Below are 15947 nucleotides of genomic sequence, written 5' to 3'. Positions count from 1 at the left end.
GGGAAACTTGTATTTAACCCGAGGATTTAACCAAATGAACATATAGGATCAATTGTGTACAAGTTAAGATGTTGAATGACCATTTTTGAGCTAAAGTGAGTTTAAGGTGAGCTTAGGGAACATTTCTGAAAGGATTTTTGAAAGAATGACCAAAACGATGACATGAAGGTCTAAGGGAAGAATATCAGAGTTAGTTGATATCTTCATAAATAACACAAACTGACGGAGTGAATGTCTAAGGGAAGAAGATCGGCAATACCCAAGGCTTTTTGGTAAAGGATCGTCTCTAATTTGGTTAGTAAGGAAATGCTTCTTAAGGGTAGGGGTAAGTATATCAAGTTGTCTTATCGGTACTGTGTTGTATTGGATAAGGTTGTGGTATTGGAGAATCAAAGGTCGCTACTAGAGGCCTACTATGAAGTGTGTCTTCTATAAAATGAAGTTCTCCATGCTGACCTTGCTGCCAAATCTTTATAGATCCCGTTTCGCGAGTTAGTTATGTTTTTTTTTTTGTAAATTGCAAACAGTTATGCTGCAACTGCTTGCTAGTGTAACCAAATTACTATTTAGGTTCACTCATTTTGTTTTTTGTTAACTATAATGATTGCCTTGTGTAGCATCCATGATTTTGGTTATTTTTGCTAACATGAGTGCTCGTATGTGTATACGTAATTTGAGTTTTACTGGTTTTGCAATGGTGTGACATGGATCGGAACCATGCTACACTCATATCAAGGAGTAATAGTGCATGTTCATTAATCATGTCAGGGTATGACTTGCGTCGAGACCATGTTATGTATGTATCAGGATGTTGTTTGTCACGTATTAGTAGTAATACATTTTCATTAATCATGTGATGGTATAACTTGCGTCGAGACCATGTTATGTATGTATCGAGATGTTTTTTGTCTCGTATGAGTAGTAGTATGTTTTCATTGATCATGTGATAGTATGACTTGCTCGAGACCATGCTACGTACGTATCGGGATGTCATTTGTCCCGTATGAGTAGTAGTACATTTTCATTTATCGTGTGATAGTATGAATTGAGTCTAGACCATGCTCTGTATGTATTGGGATGTCATTTGTCACGTATGAGTAGTGATACATTTTCATTGATCATGTGATGGCATGACCTACGACGAGACCATGTTATGTATGTACCAGGATGTCATTTTTCATGTACGAGTAGTAGTACATTTTCAATGATCATGCGATGATATGACTTGTGAGACCATGTTACGTATGTACTGGGATATTCATTGATCACATGATGGTATGACGTGTGTCGAAACCATACTATGTATGTACAGAGATATCTTTTCTTCCGTATGAGTAGTAGTACATTTTCATTGATCATGTGATGATATGACTTGCATCGAGACCATGTTATGTAGGTACCGGGATGTCGTTTGTCTCGTATGAATTCTTGGTTCGCTTCGAACTTTGTTCTTCCCCTTTATATATACATATATATATATATGTGTGTGTGTGTGTGTGTGTTGTAAATCCCCATTTTCACAACAAATATTTTTCATTTTTATTAAGGTAAAACTTCACAATTATAAAACCATTTAAGAAAACCATTTATTCCAAATTATATTTGTTGAAAATCAGATTAATATAATAAACGCAGAATCCTCAATGATATTAATGAGTGTGTCCAGTCACGTCTTCGCCTTCCCACAATCACCAATAGAACCTGAAAACATAAACAATTGGGTAAGCTCAAAGCTTAGTGAGTTTCCCTAAAATACCGCACATAACAGAACATATACAAGCATATATATATATATATATATATATATATATATATATATAAGGGGTCCACAGTCATCGGACTAGATTACTCAGGGTATGTTGGCCTACCACCTCAACTTAATCGTTCTTCCTGAGTATCTGTGCCTACGGCTTACAGCTGGCCCGCACCTGGTCTCTTGGCCTACAACACACAGCATGACTGCCTTAACCCCAACCACCAAAATATGTTGATGTATAAACAAACAAGAGATCAAGTATGCGCATAAACACAGATAACTACCAATCATACAGGTCACTACCGCCTACTAGAGCCCTTACAACACACTGCTCTGCTACCGACAACTCTCCATAAAATGCATAACCATAAGGAAACCAGAGGTGAGATAGCCACCTAAACAGATGATCTTACTTTAGAGCCACAACCAACCAAGGAACATGCAAGAAATACTAGATCAACAGTTCCCGTGCTATCCTACATGACTACATACAACCCTTGAGGCATTCCACTAGACGATAACCAACCTACTGGTACTCTAACCAACATACCACTACTATTACATCCTAACACATAAGGATATATATATATATATATATATATATATATATATATATATAACAACTCACTACATCACAACAACATCCTATACATATGGACACATAACCAAATTTCCAAGTAATGCATAGCCATATGTAACTAGAGGTGAGGTAGACACCCAGACAAATGATCATACTCTAGAGTCACAACCAAACAAGGAACATGCAATAAAGTCTAGATCAAGAGTCCTCAGTATATCCTATGTGGCTACATACAACCCCTAGATCATCCCTATACTAAATGATAAGCAGCACTAGTGGGTTGGCATTGGCACCATTGACCCACAGGTACGGTGAGGAAAACTCACCTGAAACGAAAAACCCATAAACACTACGCCACGCTTCCCTTTTTGCATTGCTTGCTCCCACAAGCCATCTAGCACCAAAACATGGAAGAATCTTAATCAACAACCCAAATCCTTCAAGCTTGACCCAAAGTCAAACTGGTCAAAAAGTCAACAGTCAACAAAAAGTCAATGGTCAATTGCCCCTCACGACATGACAATCTATTGGTCACGTCGTGAGCCACTAAAATACAAAATAGTTGCAATCATTCAATCCTCACGAGGTGACATGCATAGTCTCACATCGTAAGAACTGTCTGAATGGCATTTTGATGAATAAAACCCCTTAATCCATTAAGTAACTACTCTACTTCCCCCATAAGGCTTCCTGACACCCCCAAAAACCATAAAAATCGATGCTTTTAAGGTATTGCATGTCCAATGCAACATTTGAGCTTAAATTAGGGCTTATATGAGGAAAAGGAGGTCAAAACCTCAAGCATGAGCTCAGACATCACCAAACTTCAGGTCCACCGCATATAATCACCAAGGGACTCTAAGGACCCATAAAGTTGCTAGCTTTATGGAGTCCCAACACTCTAACTCGTCTAACCATGGATAATCATGCATAAAACCCTACATATAGCAATAAGGAATCATAAATCGTGAATCTTGGTTACTTATAAAGGTCCAAATATGTTGCTAGAAGATGCAAATGAAGCTTCCAAACTAGATATGTGCTCAAAAGGTGATACCTTATTCTTCAAGCCACCAAAACACCACCAAAAGCTTAAGAATCACAAACCTTTGAGAGACCCAAAAGGTTGAGAACACCATGATTTCTGAAACTCCGGATGACACCATAAACAACTAACTACCTTCCGATATCGATGTTGATTTCATCCTCAGCAAGAAATATGCAACTTGATAAAGACATTCCTTACAGCTAACATGTAAGACCCAACTTCCAGTGAAATTCGATCAAATTGGAAACTCCCAAAACTGCAACCACAAACCAACTTCATCAATACACTTCTCGAAAACCGGGAACTCATTAGTTAAGCTTCAGTAACCATACCCTGAGACTGGTGATCATCCATTCATCATAACTACCCTTAGTTCCCAGACCAGTAATGCCACCAATTCATGCCAAAAGAATACTCAAAACATCCCGATCGTGAGTTTCCACAAATCTCAAATCCGAAAGTTATGCCCAAAAACCTTAAATATACACGTAACTTCCTGACAACTTATCCCCAAACCACTGCTCCCATGAGTATAATGATGGTTCACCCAAGAATTTCACGTTGCATCTAAATCCCTTATCAGCTCGAGTAAACATTCACCTGGAAAATCATTTTAGACATTCAAAACGAACTTCATGACTCAAATGCCCCTAAATCCCATTTTAGTTTGTGAAATTTTCAATGTTTGGGGCATTGATTTCATGGGACCTTTTCCATCCTCTTCGGGTTTTATTTATATTCTTTTGGCTATGGACTATGTTTCCAAGTGGGTGGAAGCAAAGGCTAACCGTACTAACGATTCAAAAGTTGTGATAGATTTCTTGAAGGCTAACATTTTTTCCAAATTTGGTGTTCCAAAGGCCTTGATCAGTGATCGCGGTACACATCTTTGCAATCGTATGTTCGGGAGTGTTTTGAAGAAATATGGTGTCACTCATAAAGTTTCCACAACATACCACCCACAAACAAATGGACAAGCTGAGGTGATCAATCGACAAATCAAGGGCATTTTGGAGAAAACCGTGAATACAACAAGGAAAGATTGGAGTACACGCCTTGGTGATGCTTTGTGGGCCTACAACACCGCCTACAAAACTCCAATTGGAATGTCTCCATACCATATTGTTTTTGGAAAGCCGTGTTGATTACCCGTTGAGTTGGAACATAGGGCCTATTGGGCGATCAAGCAGTTCAACATGGATTTAAGTGAATCGAGCAAGAAGAGGAAGCTGGACATACAAGAATATGAGGAAATCCGCAATGAAGCATATGAGAATGAGGTTCTTTATAAGAAAAATACCAAAGCATTCCATGACAAGATGATTACACGCAAGGTATTTCACAAAGGTCAAAAGGTACTACTTTACCATCCATGTTTTAAATTGATTCTTGGTAAATTAAGGTCCTGTTGGGTGGGGCCATTTGTTGTCACTAATGTTTTTGAGCATGGTGCAATAGAAAGCACAGGTGAGAAAACCGGGAATATTTTTAAGGTAAATGGTCACCGTTTGAAGCCTTATTATAAAACATTTTAAGTCAAGAATGAAGAGGTGGAGGAAGTAATGGATCTAAAGTATCAAGATTGACAAATAGTTGGGGTCCAAGTCAAGCCAACGACATTAAAAAAGGGGCGGCTAACCGGGAGGCAAATTGGGGGTATTTTTGTCATTTCTTATATTTTCATTGTATTTTATTTGTTTTCAAACTTCCAAGTTGTTTTTCATGCTAAAAGAGGGTTAAAAATCATTTTTCAGGCAGTAGAGGTTTAGCGGGTGCAATTTGAAAAAGTGAAAAAATCAAATTTTTTGGCCTTCTCAGAGGTTTACACGGCAGTGTAAACTTATTCCTATAGTTTCCACGGGCCGTGTAAACGACCAAACCACGGTATATCATATTCAGTGTTTACACGGCCGTGTAGATGCTACCCTTTAGTTTACACGGGCCGTGTAAACGTAAAAACAGAGCTGGACGATTTTAAGGCCAAAACTTGATTTTTTTACCTCATTCTTTTCACATAACCCGCGATTCTTTTCCTCCCTACTGCCCCTTTCAAAATAACCCTTCAAAATACTCAATCTTCCTCAATTTTGCATCCAAAATCAAGCTCTAAGGTATGGATTCTTCTATTTTCTTCATCTTCTTTATCTTCCACCTCTATTCCACCCTTTTCATGGCCGATTTTGGGGTTTTTTGAGTAAACCCTATAATTTTTGAACTTCAAAACCTCGACCTAATGCTTGAAATTTCTTGTAGGATAAGCTTGGGGAAGCATTGGATATCACCATACCACCATTTTCAAGCACAAATCGGTATATTTGTTCCAAACTCTTACTTTGTGCATTTAGATAGAACCATATTCCTTTTTGGGTGATATTTGGTGAAACTTGCTAGTTCTTGTGCTTCAATTGTCCTAAATTGTGTGCAATACTTTGTTGATTCATTTGGGTAATCGCTTCCCGGGGTAAAAGACATAGAATTGGAACTTCACATGATGAACAAGACCCACATGCCATGGACAACCCTTATGAATTTGGTCTTATTTTTTAGACCAATCGACAAGAGATCTTGTATGAAAATCTTGTTAGCAGAACAATAGGTGCTCAAAAGTTTGTGGACATCCAAGCCCTCAAGGATTTACATATCTATAAAGGTGTCCACAAGCTCTTAAAAAACATAGGATGAGAAGGTCTTTTGAATCTACATGCAGTTAGTTATCAAACACCAATGTTGGAATTTTTGTCCTCAATCACCTTTGACTATCAAACCCATCTCCTTACTTTCCGTTTGCTCAATCAAACCCATTAGTTTCATGCTGACATCCTTTGTGATATGATTGGCGCTCTCAAAGCAAGAAGGGATGTATACACAACAAAGGGCAGAAAAAATGTCGCTTTTGAGCAAAAATATGCAAGTTTTTGGAGAAGCATCTCTTGTGAGTATGAGTATCAGTCAAGCACAGCCAAAGCTTCTAGCATTATCCATCCGGTCTTGAAAGTCGCCCACCGGATCATTGATTCTCTCTTATTCCCTCAAGAAGAGATCAGCAAGGCTAATAAAAAAGAGCTAGAAGTCTTGTGGTGCATGATTAACAAGCCTGCAGAAGTCCCTCATTTTGGGTGTTGGGTGATTCAGAAAATGCTCAGAAGTGCTACGAGCAATGGTGGGCAGCTACATTGTGGAGGCATGGTTTCTATTATTGCTGAGCATCTTGGCCTCCATCTACCCAATAACCCAACAAATATAGTCATGGGCCGTACTCGTCTATCAATTGATGTTATAAAAAAAATGCATCTTTTCCACCGCCTTCCTACTGGGGATGTTCATTGGACAGTAGATGGGAAAGAGTATCTATGCATAGACAGCAAAAACAAGAAGATACTCAATTTAGCCAATGACATTCCATCAACCACTTGGAAACTCAAATCTAACTTAGGTGTTGCAGTAGATCATAGTCCTCCACCCTCTCCTCCTTCTGCTGGTGCCTCTAGCTCATATCGCCCCATTCCTTCTTCTGAACACAATCTTTATATGGGCGAGTTTGCACGCTTGAACCACCGTTACACCAACATACAACAGGAAGTCAGAGAAATTTATACGGGTATCGCTGAAATCACTTCTGAATTTCGGGACTACCGTAACTTGCAAGAAGAGCGTTGGGCCCAACAAGAGCTACGGTGGGCTGAACAGGATCAAAGATGGGTCGCTCAAGAGCAACATAACCGCAACATTCATCACCTGCTGAGCGATATCCATAGAGTTCTTGTGCTCCCCACACAACAACAACAACCATCATCATCCCAAACCCAATGGCCTCCTTATTATCCTGTAGATTATCCTTCACGGTTCCCTCCATATCCACCGCCCAGTCCTCAATAGGACGGCTATGCCTCTCTCCAAGCATCGAGGACGATGCTTATTTTAAGCTTGGGGAGGGGCATCCATCCATGCATTATCCCGTTACATGTAGGTTGCATGTAATTTTGTACATTTTGCATTGCATTATTTTTCTTTTCATTTTTATTTTTCTTTGTCATTTTTAGAAAAAAAAAATTCAAAAATCCAAAAAAAATTCTTTCTACTCTATTTTTTTATTATACTTTTGCATTTTGCATCTAAATTTTTGCATTGCATGATTTAAAAAAAAATGATCCAATTCCAAGCAACCAAATCTTCTCAAAACAATTAAGATGGTAAGTGAATTGTGTGCCTTGAGATTTAACCTGCTCTTTTTATTGAAAATTTGAAAGCAAGTTAATCACACACGAGCACATCTCCCGAAGCTACTTGTGCAAAGCAGAAAATAAGAAGATTGTCAACACTGGAGCATAACAGCAGGTATGAGTCGATTCTTTGGGACATATGACTGGTCTTATGAGTAGTAAATGCTCAATTGAACTTAAAATGCCAAATTCAAAAGTTCATAAAAATAATGCAAAATCTTAATGTCCCGCCTTCCAGTGCTCTTAAAAGTCATTTCTACCCATTCCCTTTTATATACCATGTTTGGGGACATAGCTTTCAAATATACTTACGGCTCTTTGCATGTTAACCTTTAGTCCCTTGAAAAATGTCTTAGAAGTCCTTACGGTAATAGACCGTGAGATGTCCCACAATAGAAAAGTCAAGGACGAAAATATAAAGAAATTGGCCAAATAAATAAATAAATAAATTAATAAGAGTGTTATGTGTGTTATGTGTTAACCTAGATATTTGTATATGTGTTACATAAAATAAAATAAAATAAAAATAAATATACAAAAAACGCTATTATTAAGTTAATATGTGACCTTTGGGATTCGAACAAGTAAACTCCGAGGGGTGTTTTACACCTAATCACCTAAAGTTGAATAGTTTGGGACTGATTGAGTTGAAAATTCGTTACATGGGTTCCATAGAAAGTCATGAACTTAATAATAGCAAATAAAGCTAATATGTGGCCTTTGAGGTTCGGGCAAGTAAACCCGAGGGATCTCTTTAAATCTAGCACACTAAGGTCATTTGATTTGGATGTGTTGGTTGGAAGCCCGTTACACGGATTTCAAAGAAAGCCATGAGCTTTATTTGTAATATATATATATATATATATATATATATATATATATATATATAATTAAGAAGTTTGTATACAATTGTGTTTATAGGTTAATTGAATATTGTGTTTAGGAAAAATATTTGGCTGTCAAAAGATTCCCTTGGACTTGGATTTGAATTTATGACATTGGACTGAATGTTAATTACTTTGACTGGTGTAAGTGGTTTGAAGTTTGTAACCAATCTGGATAAATATTAGGGAATTTTTAGAAAAGATTTTTCAGAAAAAGATTGTTGGTGACCAACAAATAGCTGGAATCAGACATTGTTATATTTTATGAAACAAAGATGATTGAGCATGTTTTGTCACATACAATTTCATGAGAGTAAGACCATAATTTGTTCCATGAATTGACTTGATGATATTGAAAGGGAATAAGTGTTGTGATTTTTGATTCTGTTGAGTTGTATTAGGGAGTGACCAAAGTCTTATTTCTATTATCATATAATATTTTGAGACTAAAGCCAAGTTGACTCAAGGCATGACATGTACATTCTCAACTATGGTACAAAACAGGGTAATTGGGTTGGATCTTTTCATGTTTGTTTTGATTTCATGCATTAAGTTTCAAATAGTTTTAACTTTAATTTTCTTTTCTTTTATTCTATTTTATTTTCTCAAGTTTAAATCTTCTTGCTCTTTCTTGAGGACAAGAAAGGTTCAAGCTTGGGGAGATTTGTTAGGTGCATTTCATGCATTCATTTTGTAGTTTTAGTTCATAAAAGTGTATTGCATTTAGGTTTAAACTCATGCATTTTGCATATTTTTCGGGATTTTTCATGATGCAATTCCATTCACACACTTCTATGATATTTCAGGGATTTTTGAAGGTTGGATTTTGATGGAGGAAGTTAAAAAGAGTTGGAGACAAAGTTTCAAAAGTTTTGGAGCATTAAAGAGAGAAAGAATGAAGAAATAAAGAATTTGGCTTCACAGGAGTTTACACGGCCGTGTAAATGATCGTTTATAGTTTACACGGGCCGTGTAAACGCATATACAAGAGCAGTCTACCTTTCTGTTTACACGGTCGTGTAAATGGCACCCTTTAATTTACACGGGCCGTGTAAACGTCTCGACGGTTTTTAGAGTAGTTTTATTCTCATATAATTCAGACAATCAGTTTTGTTGGAGTCAAGTCGGATTTTGGGCAGAGAGAAGGCGATTTTTAGGGCTTTTGGAAGTAGATTAACACTTGGAAACACTTTAATTTCCTTTTTGTAAGTCAATTTGAAGTTTAAACTTGTTTGATTTGTAGATTAACCTAGACATGTGTGTTTGATTTCATCATCATTTCCGAATCTGAATTCCTAAGTATGTGTTGTTAGGTTGTAACTTGAACTTGATTTGTGTTTAACATCTAGTAATCTTTGATTTGATCTCAATCATGTGTCTGGTTTATTCTCTTTTTCACTTGATTAATGAATTAGGGTTTTGTCAATTTAGTTAATCAAATTGTAAAATTCGTATATGGTTTATGATTTGATGCTAGTAACATACACTTAATTGATTGTAATTAAATCAAAATGAGTGTAATCAAAGATTAAATGTTCATAATCCCAAACTTATGAGGAATATTGAAAATTGTTGGTAATTGTTGCAAGAACTTAAAGTCATTTAATGATTTGATGAAAGAGCTTATTTGAATCAAATCAATTAAATGAAGTTTTATTTGAAGAACATGTTTTGAATAAAATATTTTTTGTCAACTTGGATATTAGAGTTTATTAGTATCTAAATTACCAACCTAGATAGAACATAATCATATTCATTTTGCATCTTTCAACATAATACATATATAAGAATCAAAATCGAAAATGTATTTCTTTTACTAAATTCTTTTAACAATCTTGTTTATTTATGAAGTTTAAATCTAGTTTAAACACAATCCACCATTTTAATATTATTTGTATTATGTATGAAAATATGGCAAGATAAGAAGTCCTGTATTCCTGTGGACCGACTCTGCTTACTCTATACTATCTTTAGTATAAGAAATAGTAGTGATTTGAGCTTTATTAATATTATTTTATCCCATTATTTGTTGGTTTGACAGCCAAACAGTAATGTAAAAAATAATTTTTTGATAAATTATTTTTTATCCTTATCAATCTAAACGAAAGTCGTAGTATACATTAAACCGATAACTTGCATAAAAAGAACGCCCAAATCTGACTTCGTATGAGGAAGTTATGATTTTTCTAAGATTTAGCATAGCAGTGCACAACCCGGAACTCGAATTTTAGATCGATCGATTTTTGGCCGACACAACCTAAATGAGAATTGAATATTTCACTGATAAGAGCTCAACGATAAAAAGACAGAAGAAAACGGAGTCGTATGTAGAAGTTATGAATTTACACGGTAGTTTAACAGTGTAATCTTCTTATACTGTTAAATTTAAAATCGTTCGAGAATTAGCCGATGGGGTCAAAAGAAAAGTTGTAGATCTTGTCAATACTTACGCGTTGACATAAAGAACGTCGAAAACATAGTTCGTATGCGAAAGTTACAGGGTTTAGAAGTCGACAGGGTGCTGCTGCAAAAGGGGTGATGTGACACAATATAAGCCACTATTTGTCCTCCATCAAAATGGTGACACTTGTCATCTACTTGACGAGTTGGAGGCCCAAAACTCATCGATTTGAGCCAATATTCAGCTATAAATAGAGGTGCGAGGGTTGCTTAATTCTTCACACCAAAAAGCCATTCTTTATTTCTCTCTCTACCCTCTCTCTCTCTCTAAACTTCCCAAACACCCCCAAGCCTAGGAAACTTCCCTAGCACTATAAGAAAGCCCCGGAGCGCCCGAAAGCTCCAAGAAAAATAGTTTTTTGGTTGGGAACTCTGCCCCCGCAGAGCCCGGTTTTCAAGCAAACCTCTCGGTTTCGTCGAAGCGAAGCGTTGTCCAAGTTAGAATCACCGCCTTATCAAGTAAGTACATAGTTACTTTCATCTTACACAAATATATGAAGTATTTTATATAAATTACCGATTGGTTTGAGCCATAAGAACATTCCTATGTGCACATGCAAACCCTAATGCTTGGATCTAGGTTTCTCTGATGAACATGCTTTTCATCCAAGACTTGCAAACCTTAGATCTATGATATACAATTCGAAATTAACATAACAAAGTAGATCTAGATGATTACCTCTTCTTGAAAGCTTGAATCTTGTTATCCTTGAAGCTTAGAGTCACAAATGTCACTCCTCTAATGGCTTACAAACACCAAGAAGCAAGAGAATGATTTGGAGAGAGGTTGTGGGCACAAAATCGGCTATAGCAACTCCTTAGGGTTTCTGGTAGCCGATTTCTGTAGCCCTTGGGGTCTTTAAATACTTGAGTTGCTAGGGTTACATCCTGAAACACTAATTGGATAACTTAGGCCTTAAGCAGTCCAATGATCCTTCTAGAATAAGGCTTGGACGAATTCAAGGAGTCCAGACACCTTAATTTCGTCCACCCTATAATCCATAAGGATCCACAGCCCAAAACCAACTATTACACAATTGACAGTTCCAACCCCCTTTATTTAATTAATCTCTTTTAGCCACAAAATTAACTATTAATTAATCCTTGTCTAATATTAATTAAACTATATGATTTCTCCTTTAATATATTAATCATATAATATATTAATAAATCATAAAAACCTCTTTATTTATAAATCATCCTATCATGTTACTTTGGTGAAGGCAACCCAAAAGGACCATGCACAACCGGGTCAAGTACTTACCAAATATAGTGACAGGCTTATACACTAATCCAACAGTCTCCCACTTGGATAAGTCTAGTAACTATAAATGTAAGCACGATCTGATTAGCAATCGTAGCTCTCAAAGACATTGTTGATCTCTGATCTTATCAGCAACCTGTCCTTTAGATAAGGGATCGTATAGTCCTCTGTTCTAGATATCGTGCGGACAGTTACATGGAACATAGTCATACTTATTGTACAACAGTTTGTTTCTCGATCTCTGATTCGTTTGACATAGAACTTAATTAAACACATCAATTCCGTCCTAACCGGGCCCGACACATAAGTCAAACTAAATCATCGAGGGGCCCCGATATCGATTTTATCCTCTTAGGATAAAAGGAACATATAAACTTCGACTTATATGCATTTATTCACTAACTAATCATACACAACAATGCATTTTATAACATCAAGTTACTGATGCATTTTCGCATTATCAATGCATAACCAATTACCAAACATGTGCCAATTAGTCCATTGGTTAAGTTTTTAGGTTAATTTGTGTTAAATAAGTCGGCCACCACCCAACTACGACCTCGGGTAGTGGTGGTCAACGACAACTCATGGCAGCAGCCACCACCTCGTGGTGGTGGTGGTTATGATTCTAATCCAAAACATGTCCAACCAACTCAATTAACAATCCGATCACACATAAATGCACACCGCCACCCAACACGGCAGTTGGTGGCGGCAGAAGGCAGCAGCCACCACCTCACGGTGGTGGGGGTGGCGATTTCCTTGATTATTTCGGCCAAAAATACGATTATACAACATAATATCCAAAGTAAACACACACACATGCAACCACCCTTGTGGTGGTAGGAAGTGGTCAGAGGTGCTAGCCACCACCTCACGGTGGTGGTGGTTCTCTTTTGATTTCCGATCATGCAACACACACATGCATTTCACGAGATCTGAATGCAACCACCCACCTGGTGGCGTACAAACGAACGACAACAACAACTCTAACAACGGGTGTTAGCGGCGACAGACTGAGCTGGGACATAGCACCGACGAACGACGAGGAAACAAAAGAAGAAGATGTGGCTTCTTTCGACACCCGTAGATGGCTTCTTTCGATTGACCGCTGCCATAACACCCCAAGGCGGTCTTCGTCTTCAAATGCGGTGGGTGCGACGGAGGAAATGGTGGTCGCGCCTCCACCGGAAAACGATCACAGTGGCCATGGCTCCCGGTCCATCCGATCTTCACGATGGCTGCAGCTCCGTCCCCGACTTCACCGACGACAATAACGAATACGGTGGTGCTCGGCCGTCCATGCGAGGCTAGGTGATGGCGGCGAGCTCAACTGCAGTGATGGTGGCTGGAGAGAAGGTGGCGGCTACCAAAGTTTAGGGTTAGGGTTTGGGAGTGATAAGGTGACGGGTTATATGCTTCCGTCCATTCTCAATATTTGACCATATTAACGTTTTCAGTCCCTCCTCCTCTCATTCTTTTCAATTAAAGTCCATAAATTACCATTCAGCCCTCAACACTCCAAAATCCTTTCAATTTAAGTCCAATATTACCATACACCTCCTGAATTCTGAAAATCTTTACAAAACCAATCCGGAACCTACACTTTTAACCCCCAAAATCCAAAATTATAGCATTTAACTCCTCGAAACCAACACCTTACTAAATTATTATTGATTTTGGCTACAATAATATAAAATAATAATAAAAATTTGCATCTCCGGGTTTTTAGAGTATATAATTTATTTAATTTCAAATAGAATGTTACATTTTGTTTCCTAACTACATCGATCTAAAAAAGCTAAAAAAATCTAGTGGTATGCCAAACATAATTTAAAACCCATAAAACATTTCAATAAATCAAACTGTGGTTACGAATAATGAAATTGATTTTAGCGAACCATACTGCTAATGGATAATTATATGCAAGGTAACGATCTATTGGAAAATGTGTTGCTCATTCAATCCATCAAACAATACTAACAAGTCACCGTATGAGGTTGGACATGACTCTCATTTAATGGAGGATCAGTCACGGTCTACGGTCCAAGGCATTGGTAAAAAAATTGAATTTTGACAACACTTCAAAACACTATATTTCTCTTGCTTGTTTGAACTTTGAAGTTCACTTATTAGTTTATCTACTATGTCAAAGAATAATTAGATATAAGAACATACGAGATATTTGTATAGACTATAGAATAGCCATGGTATCATATACAATACATATCTCTATTCTAATCCTTATACTAATAAAAGAGTAGCTCTTTTGCCATGTGTCATCATATTAGACATTTTAATTAATATGTTGTCACTTGTCAATCTATTAGTTTTCCATTTTAAATTTATTAGATCTCTTCATTAATGTGATTCTATTTTAAATTTTAAATTTTAAATCATTGTTTTCATTAATTCACAAATAAAAAATATCTAATATATATTAAAAATTAATTTTATATACTTATTTGAATCATGATTATAATTTCACATAACTAATAAAAATATATCTTAAATTAATAATTTATTTAAAATAACTTATTAATAATTTTGAGTTTTTACTATAGAAGTTTGATTAACTTTATAACCTTAGTTCCCACGGGTTATAAACTAGTAAATGAATAATTTTAATCTCCATTTGACATGTGTCACTTTAATACAACTCTTTATTAATATCATGTCACATGTCAAAGAGATATATTAGACAACAATTCAAAATTCAAATTTACTTTTTATAATTAAATGTTAAATTTGAAATTATAATAACTTTAAAAATTTAGTATATATCTCATAATTAATGGTTTATTTAAAGGAATTGATAAATAATTTATGAATTTTTACTATAAAAGTTTAATTTATTTTATAACTGTGGTTCCCACAGGTTATAAACTAATATAACTATAAAGAACATGTCTATATCATTCCTATTATAGACGCAACCATAAAAATATGAAATAATACACCTCAAAACCCGTCCTATCTCTCTCTGTCTCTAATACTACCTCATTCACCATGTTGGAAGATTTAAATGTTCCATGATCAAAATAATTATATTTGGTGGATTATGCATCATGATTACATACTGTTACTTTATTAATGAGCACTATGAACTAATTCACCTAAAATATTTGGTTGATGGGTATTCTTCAACGAATATATATATATATATATATATATATATATATATATATATATATATATATATATATATATATATATATATATATATATCCCAACCCGAATATTCTTTTCCGCTTCATATTCTGGATTAGCAAAATCTGTGATTACTAAACAATATATTACAATCGATTTAAAATACCTATGATTATTTTTCTCTAAACAATTTTGTTATTCCTTTAGTTCTTCATTTACAAATAAGATAACAAATAAAACAATTTCAATATCAGTTTCGATATTTTGAGATAATGTTACAAGTTATTCAATTTTTTAATAATAGAAAATCAATTTAAAAACAATGTTTTTGATTTTTAAATAGATTAATTATCATTAAATTAATTACTGGTTATACATATAAATTTATAGGTTTTTATCAAGATATACATATATATATAAAATTTTACAAAGATATAGACATAATTATATAAAAGTTACAAGAATATAAACAGATTTCTCTCAGTTTTATCCAATATATCCAATATGTCAATAAACTTTATTGTGTTTTCATGTTACATCATTACATTTCAACCAGTTAATTCTACTGTTATCCATACAATATCA

Source organism: Lactuca sativa, chromosome 9 (genome assembly GCF_002870075.4).
Source record: "Lactuca sativa cultivar Salinas chromosome 9, Lsat_Salinas_v11, whole genome shotgun sequence".
In the NCBI taxonomy this organism is placed as follows: Eukaryota; Viridiplantae; Streptophyta; class Magnoliopsida; order Asterales; family Asteraceae; genus Lactuca; species Lactuca sativa.
The sequence above is the reverse complement of the archived record's forward strand: the minus strand, read 5'-3'. Positions refer to the sequence as shown.